The sequence below is a fragment of the Silene latifolia genome, chromosome 2 (assembly GCF_048544455.1).
Source record: "Silene latifolia isolate original U9 population chromosome 2, ASM4854445v1, whole genome shotgun sequence".
In the NCBI taxonomy this organism is placed as follows: Eukaryota; Viridiplantae; Streptophyta; class Magnoliopsida; order Caryophyllales; family Caryophyllaceae; genus Silene; species Silene latifolia.
This window is the reverse complement of record NC_133527.1, coordinates 62,738,540-62,747,831: the sequence shown is the minus strand read 5'-3', so window position 1 is coordinate 62,747,831 and position 9,292 is coordinate 62,738,540.

Genomic DNA, 9,292 nt, shown 5'->3' with positions numbered 1-9,292 from the left:
CCTAAGAAAAGTTGAGGAAATGCTCCTCTCGAAGGAAATGAGCATATCCCTCTTGCTGGTCCCGTGTCAATCTGCTCGTCCCGTGTTGAGGCACGGTTAGTACTGCCTTGTGATCCGAGCGGATCTTAGGGGAAGACGCTCGGCTGAGGGTGCTGTAGGGCGCTCGTCTTGGGCAAAAGACGCTCAGATCTTGCTGCTCAGAGATGCCCAGATTGTGCACAATCCGCTCGGATCCTGGGATAGAATACTTTTCTACTTTTCCTCTTTCACAATCCGCAAGGATCATTTTGGGGATGCAAGGATCCTTTCATCATTGCCCATTTTACTTTATTATCTACATAGGCCTTCTAGTATTGTCTTCTCCTTGATGCTTGGTCATTGGATGCGATCAATTTAGCTCCATTCCGCCTTATAAATGCAAGGTTAGCACTCCTTTCCTACCAAAGGGGACAAAGCCTCAAAGAATATGCAAAATGGGAAACTAAAGATAGTAAATGGCCCAATTATGTGCTATAAAGCATAGGAACAAGGTTAATTCGGGGACTAAATATGCTCAAATATGAGTCACATCAGCACGACCATGACCTTTAATAATATCAACCACAATACAAATCCATTATTTATTCTCCAACAATACCCAAACTTCCAAGTCTACTACAACATGTACAACCATCAAACTCTCTTTGTCGCATTCTACTCCTCTTAAGATACATGTTACGTCCTCGTAACTCACTAATACTAGCTCCTTTTCCATATCTTCTCATTATCCTCATCACCACCGCATGTCAAATATAACTGACTATAACCTCAACATCTATAACCATTCCTACATCCAGGTCTCTTTTCCTCTAACAGTCCTCATTCCCCATGTCATTCTGCATTCCATCTAATCTATACCCTACAATCCTCAGCAAAATCACCACACCAACTCTTCATTATTACCGCAAAACGACATATATCTCTATATAAAACACCTATCTCCAAAAGCATAACTCACGATCCACACTTGTTATACACACTCACATTAGAGCCTCAAGTTCTCCCTTTTATTACCGCAAAACTCATCCATAACTTAACATGATACTAATGTCCATCACCATACACTCACTATCCTAATAAAAGAATATGAACTACCTGCAGCTTCCAGATCAGTACAACACATGTTCTACAAATCACTTACTATTACTATGTCAACCAATGCCTCTTCTTAAAGAAGTTTACAAGTACTCCAACAACCTCTCGCAACTGCGTCCCATCAACAGGATATCACCATACCATGACAACAACGGAAACATACACAACTCTCTTCCATATCATACTCTACCCTTACTCCCAAGCTGAAACTAGTAAGAAACATCAATAAACAAAACAACCGTCTATCTGTCCAAACCGAAACTCGAAGGAAACATCAGTAAAGAAAACAACAATCTATGTATAACCGGTATGTACTTTCGAAAACCCGTATCGTGATCATCCCTCCTGCTCCACCACAACCGATGACGGCATCGCAACACCGCCACCAACAGCCGCACCGCAGCGTGAAAATACCCGCATCGCAACACGAATTACCGTGCCCGGATCACCACCCAAGGCACAACGGCCACATCCACAGTCATCGCAACTTACGTAATTCCCATAAACACTGATACAGTATAACTTGTCGGACAAGAAAACTACTCAAAACCGCTTTACTAGACCACCACGCAACATATTACACAGAATAAACATATATCATGAATACACATACAAGTATAACTAGTCATGCTAGATCACTCAAACTATCACTTTTGAATATCATCCCATTAGGTTACCGTGCCCAACATATATTATAGAACATTCCGATAACACTTTATAACTATTACACCTAGCGTTGATTATATGGCCCAGGCCTGCTAGCCCGACCCGGTCCAGCCCATTTTTTTACCGGGCTTGGGCCTCGATTTTAGGCCCGAAAAGCCCACGGCCCGAAGCCCATGGCCCGATTCAATTTAATAGGGCCGGGTTTGGGCCGCCTTTACGCCCCGAATTTTGACCCGGCCTGGCCCGAACATATGCAAAATTTACGAATATGTACAATTTAAGAATGTTAATAAGCAATTAGTAAAATAATTAACCAATTAATTGTTGTATTGTAAATAAGCCATGGTCACTTATTTAGATGTATTAGTTTGATAAGGCTTAGTATTTTTCGTTACCAGTATTTATATGATAAAAAATGAGTTAATGATTTTGTATCACACTAGTGCGGATAAATTGTTTACCATTATCGATGTGCTAAGTCAATGTTTTTGAGCCTAAAGAACAACAAATATCAAATCAATTACAACACTACAACAACATACATGAGTGAGCACCACACTAAAATATATTATTACACTACTAAAAATTGTGCATTTAGTTTGTATGATTCACCTCAAGCGGTTCATAAAAGCTACATTAGTTTACTACTTCTTAATTGACAATACTCGAAAAAATCACATAACTCTATACGAAAATTTTGATAATAAATACACAAATTATCTTACTTCATAATGGAGATTTCTAAACATATTTCAAGAGGAAAACTATTTAGCCCGAATTGAACCAAATAGGCCCGAAAACCCGCTTTAAGCCCGCATTGGCCGGGTTTGGGCCGATAAAGTAGGCCCGCACTTGTAGCCCGGCCCGACCCACATCCTTTCGCTTAATTTAATGCGTGGGCCCGGCCAAAACCCGGCCCGACCCATGATCGCCTCTAATTACACCATACCACTTCCCGTGAGGTCAGAACCTCACACAAACATTTATACACATCATAGACCCGTAATAACACCCAACTAGTCAATCCTGATCACGTAAGTCACCACCTGATAAAGGTTACCTCTCGCCCGAGCTCAACTCATATGCCCCTCATAACACCTTCTCCCATTCGCATAACCATCACCTCTTGCCAAATATAACCTGTAGATACCTCATTTCGACACCTCCCGTCAACCACCCAGTGATGATTGGGCCGCATGTTTGATACACGAAACGATTTTATGACAGTTCATAAGTTCATTAACAAGTGGTAGCTCAAACACTCGATTCAAGCTCATGGTCGTCATCTACACACCGATACGGTCGTTTTTAAAGTAATTAGAGTTCATTTGGAGTCCGGCTCAAAAACCGCTTCATTTTCTATAAACCGGTTAAAATGTAGAGTCGAAATGTTCCAGAATGTTCTAGAATTCTCTGGATTATTATTTCTAATTTAAATTAATATCTTAAAGGAATTATCTTCCGCATATTGTGTTTCACGGAATAAGGAAGTGTATAACTACCGAAATTCCATAAAAAACGCGGAAATCTTTCTTACAAAGGAGGAAACCTTTGGGGAAATTACGCCGCAGGTGTTGCGCCTATTCCAAGAGTCGCAGTGGCTGCTGCGCCTCTTCCCTAGCCCTCTTTCCATGCTTTCCAGAATCTTTCTGTGATATGTTTCCGTATCCGTGCCATACCTAAACTCCTTCGTGTGTTTAGTATAAATAAAGACGTTCGGCCTCTATATTTGGTATGCGAGTGTCCGCCCTTCTCTTCTCTCTTTGCATTCTAGACAACTCTCTTCGCTTTCGATGCATACGTGCTTGATCAATCGACCACGTAAGCTCAGATCATTCTGAGTCCCGGTCACATTGCATAGACCGACCAATCTGACCAACTCCACCTAATCAATCTAATCAACTTTTAAATCCTTTAACAAGGGCACTTTCATATTTGCATATTCGAGTCGAGCAATCACTAAATGATAACTTAGTCAATCTCTGACGTGACCATAATTAGCGCATATTTAGCACCCGAATTAGCCTCGTTCCCATGCTTTTTAGTGCATATTTGGGTCATTTATTGTCTTTAGTTCTTTGTTTTGCATATTCTTTGAGATTTTGATCCCTTGGTAGGAAAGGAGTGCAAATCTTGGTTTTTCATGGCAAAACGAGACTAAATTGATTGAATTCAATGACCAAGCATCAAGGAGAGACAAGATTAGAAGGCCTTTGTACATATGATAGTAGATGAGCAATGTTGAGAAAGGATCCTTGCATCCCCGAGGAAATCCGCAAGGATTTTATGAAGAAAAGGGAAGAAAAGAAGAAGAAATACTGCTGAGCTACAATCCGAGCGGTTCTCTACAATCCGGCCGTCCCCAAACCACAGAAGACGTGCGTCTTCTCCCAAATCTGCCCGTGTTCTCCTTCTACAATCCGCCCGTCTCGACAACAATCCTCCCGGATTCCTTCACAGCACAATTTCGTCTTCTTCAAGCTTCAAAGAAAGAAGCCCTTCCTTCGAAAAATACCGGCTTCTCCCTGCTCAATCTAAAAAGTGTAATTACTAGTTTAGCCCTTAGTTAACCCTAATGCATCCACCTAATTTCTATTATAAATACCCCACTTGTAAAGAATCAAGGGAGAGCCCTTTATCAATCTTTTTAGCTAGAAAATCCTTCTTTAGATTAGATTAGGAGTAGATTAGAATAGATTACTCTTTAATCTTTCCACAAATCTCACATTAATCTCTCCTAATTATTGTTCAAGTTTATTATTCAAGTTTGTTACTTTTGGGTAATTGAAGATTATTGGGTTATTATTGGGAGATTGACAACCTTCCATCAACAATCAAGTTTCTTCTATTATTCTTTGCTTTATTGTTTGGATCATCTCAAGTTTGGTATAATTCCTTTACCCTTTTATCTTTATTGTTCATTTCTTCATTCCATTATCATGTTTATACTTGTTGTGATGATTGACACCATTAATGATATGTTTCCCATGATAATGAGTGAGTAGTCTTTTAGTTAGGGTAGGGTAATTAAGGGAAACCAACATGGGATTGATTCATGCTTAATCTAATATGTTCACATGATTAAATTGCTTGCTTGTTGTGATGTCAACTTTATGCACATGTTATGTTTGATGAAATGCTAAGCCTATGAATCCTTGCATTTACAACCTTCTCTTATCTACTCAACTTGACTTGTAAGATATAAACCAACTCGAGTCTTGTTAGACCATGCATAGAAGTTGAATAGGAAGAAAGTAAGTCGACTTGTAAGTGTTGTACAATCTAATCGATTCGGCTCCGGGACCCAACCCTTCCTATGAACCGTAAGACATAAACCAACTCGGTTCCCCCACAACACTAATTGCTTGCATATAATTGTAAACATGTTTGTATGATCAAAACCATGAATCCCCTATGACCCCATGATATCCTAGCATTTTTAATCATTTGTTTACATCCTTCCTTTTATTGCTTGTTTTACCTTATTGTTTGCATTGGCCTAGGACACAACTACAAACCCAAACAAATTGTGACACTAGCATAAATTGAGATAGATAGACTTAGAACCCAAAGCACACCGTTCCATGGATCGACCTCGACTTACCGCTAACTAGTTTTTTGTTGAGTATTATAAATGTGTTTTGATTGGGCGTACAACGACACGGCCACGATCACTCTCGTTTCGTCAAACATGTAAGTCTGAGGTTGTAAAAATCTATTTTATTTATTGCACCTTAATTTTGTATCATTAATGTAAGATTTATATCATAAGCACGTTCAAAACCGTCTTAAAAACCATTCTTTAAAACCGTAATTGGAAAACAGCGGAGATATGACGTCGAGAAGAAATGCAGCAGCAGCTGCGCCTCTTCGAAGAATCGCAGTACATGCTGCGCCTCTTCCTGATGCTGTTGCTGCTTCTGCTCTTCTTCATCTTCCTCGATCTTCTGCAATTTTCTACTTTTTCTTATTTCTTTTACTTATTTTGTTCGAATCTGTACATAAATCATGTTTTTCATTAATCTTTTCAAATTATAACGTTTAATCGACTTAAATCCCTTATAATCAATATTTGCGGGTTTTCGTCTTCTATTTCAAACCCGAATTTTAGAGGTTCGATTCGTTCATATCGATTCTCAGGAATTCACCTTTTGTATATATTTTCCTTTGTTTAATTTCATCTTTTTTAATTCAATTTCGTTTTCGAGTTCAAAGTTTGTTCCTTTGCTAAATCCGACACGAGTTCGTCATAACTATGTAAACCGCTGTAAATTCTCATCTTTAATTCGTTTTATGACAATATAGTATGCATGTAATCGGTTAAATCACTTTAACTTCAGTCTAAATATCAAAAATCGATCATAAATTACCAATGAACGATAACAATCTGCGGTTCTGACTTCACAGCCAGAGTCCAACTCAAGAACAGACGCAGGAAGTGCTGCGCCTCTTCCAAGGGACGCAGCAGATGCTGCGCCTTTTCTGGGTTGGCTTCTGACCCTGAACTCTTTCTGTCTTTGACGTAGCTTCTAATTAGGTTTTAATAGACTATTACCCTTATTATCAGTACTAACTCGACATATTTTCATATTTCAATTCTTTCAATTCCTTGAACTCTTTTATTTCTTTTCTTTTATTTTCAAATCCATTTTTTAAGCGTACTTGTGACGTAAATTCAATTATCCTTGTAATTTTAATTATTGTAATTTATTATAGTTTATCTATCGCTCTTGTATGATTTTATTGTATGGCTTTCACATGTAATTAATCTAACATCTACTTCGACCACAATTGTTTGTTAAGTTACGTGTTAACCGACTTAGTCTTATTCACATGCTAGGATTAATCTATTGTTTATTGCATCGCATGCATACATCGATAACATATCAAATATGAACAACTTCCCTAATCATTAGTAGAGGCTGCTATCATGGCGGGCGGGATTAGGTGTTTGATTAAAGAGCTTCCTAATACGTACCCTCACCCCTTACTCTATATCTCTGGGAACATCCTTGTTCATTGGCATCCACGAGAGTCATTCTAGACATAGAATGCTAAGGGAAACGAGTTCTTAGTGTCTATGTCATTACTTTGTGTCTTGACATGACGCGAGGTATTCGAACGGTTCCAATTTCCCATAAAAATTGGTGGCGACTCCATAAATGCAGGCTCATTCAAAAGCCAGCCCTTTCGCGCGCACCGCGGGTGGCCCATGTCCACATAACCATACCGCTAATACTCAGCTACTAGCACCCGCCTCCTATAACCATATTTTATACTCTCTCATAACCATACATATCAATCCGCTCTCTACAAAATCAACCTCTTTAGAATGGCTATCTTTCCTACTTATCATCACCTTTAACCACTAGTGACAACACCTCAACACTACCAGTGTTCGTATATCAAACCTCTTACACTCAACTATAAATATCACGGTTTCTTTCCCATCTTCGGTTAACATCCCAAATAACGAACATCTAATCCATCAACAACATTTACGGGAACATTCATTCCAATTATGTCCGTAATTGTATCGTCACCTAACTCCCCACCAAAATCCTCAATCGTGTCAATACTTTACAAACTTTTACTCTCCTTAATTCCTCGAAACTCATGGCTAACATGCTGTCCCGAAATCCCCTATGTATCCATTAACTCACACCCTCTCATGATGCTATTGCTCATTCCATGATTCCTTACTTTCATGTTCCTTAACTTCGGTCGACGTTTTTCTCAGCTTACTTTTATCCTTCTTTTCCATTTACACTCAACATTACCAATTAATAGTTCATCTCCTTACTCCTTGTACCTAACTCTCTAGTAATCCAGTTACCTTTTCGTTGCTCTAAAATTCAAATTCCTTATTTCATATCAGTACCATCTCACTCTTTCTTACAATGGTTCTTCTCTCATTATGCTATCACTCACACTTGTCACCAATCCGTCCACACAAGCAAAGTTTACTCTCCAAGTTTTTTTTTTTCAAAACTCATTTCATACCGTTAATTGCCAAAGAAAATCACAAACTAGTTTCACCTCTTATAAACCAAATTCCCCAAACTCACTCATTATCTACAAATCCAAGTCGTGACATGTCTCTATCTAAGTTCACTATATACCACTCTTCTCCATCCCTCTAAAACGACCTTTCATTACATATATTCTTAACCAACACAATCCTAACCATCTCCCTCCATAATTCCTTACACATCTCAAGTTGCTGCTATTCATATCCTTCCTTTCAATATTTCATTCTCACGTTCCTAAGACTTACATCATCCCTTTCCCATATTCACTAACTTTTACATTACTTAACACGCGACTATACCACTCACCACATCACAAAAAACATGATCCTTGCCTCGATAAACTCATCAAACCTCCCTTTCCTTTTCCACTATCCATCACCACTACATATAACTCATGTCCTCCCCACCAAACTCATACCCATCACAAGGTGTTAATTATTACATCATAAGATATGGTAACTTACGCATCAGAACCAACACATACGTAAAACAATGTATAAAGAATTAAAAGAACACCTTTGAATTAAACATGATATGCGACGAAGTCAAAAGATAAGCATATGACCCAAAACAGGGGTCACTAGATCGAGTATAGCCTACTTGATCGAGTAGGTGAAGGTCAGAAGCACGTACAACAAATTACCAGGGCTACTCGATCGAGTAACAAAAGGTGCACTCGATCGAGTAAGGGCCACTCGATCGAGTAACCTACGCATTTCTCAGCACTGTCCAATTTTCGTAAAACGGTCATATCTCACTCATTTCTTGGTCATTTTGGGCGTGTGACCTATCGTTGGAATCGTAACAGAACAAGCTATCACGTACAATTGGAATCACATCAAAATCATATATAAATCTCAAGTTATAACAGTTTAAAGACAACCCCTTTATAATCGGACAACATAACTACTTGCTTTTTACTTCCAAACAACTTAAACAACGACAAGGTAAAGAAAAACAACTCAATACTCATAAAACCACTATCCCTAACCACGTGTTACTATCTAAAAAAGCCAAACAACAGAATCCATCATGCATATTTATTATTCAACTTATCAATCATGTATTACCCGCATGCTTTATCTTTACAACTTTTCATAAAACAAAACATACTTGTACATTATAACTCCTATTCCCATGTTAGTAATACAACAATATTACAACTCCACTTCGTCACCTAAACATATTCTTAATCACGAAACTCATATTCTCATGCAATTGCCACTCCATCTTTTCCAATCAATTCATCCATTTCAACCACATTCTTCATCCAACATGTGCATTTGAAACAACACTAAAAAAGTATATAACTTTATTATATGACTTTACGCAAATAAAATCATGTATAATCATATCACATCCCCTAATCACATGTTACTAGTATAGCCACATTATAAATTCTCCCTTTCATCACATAACATGCCCTTAATTATAGATCATATTCTTATGCAGTAATTACT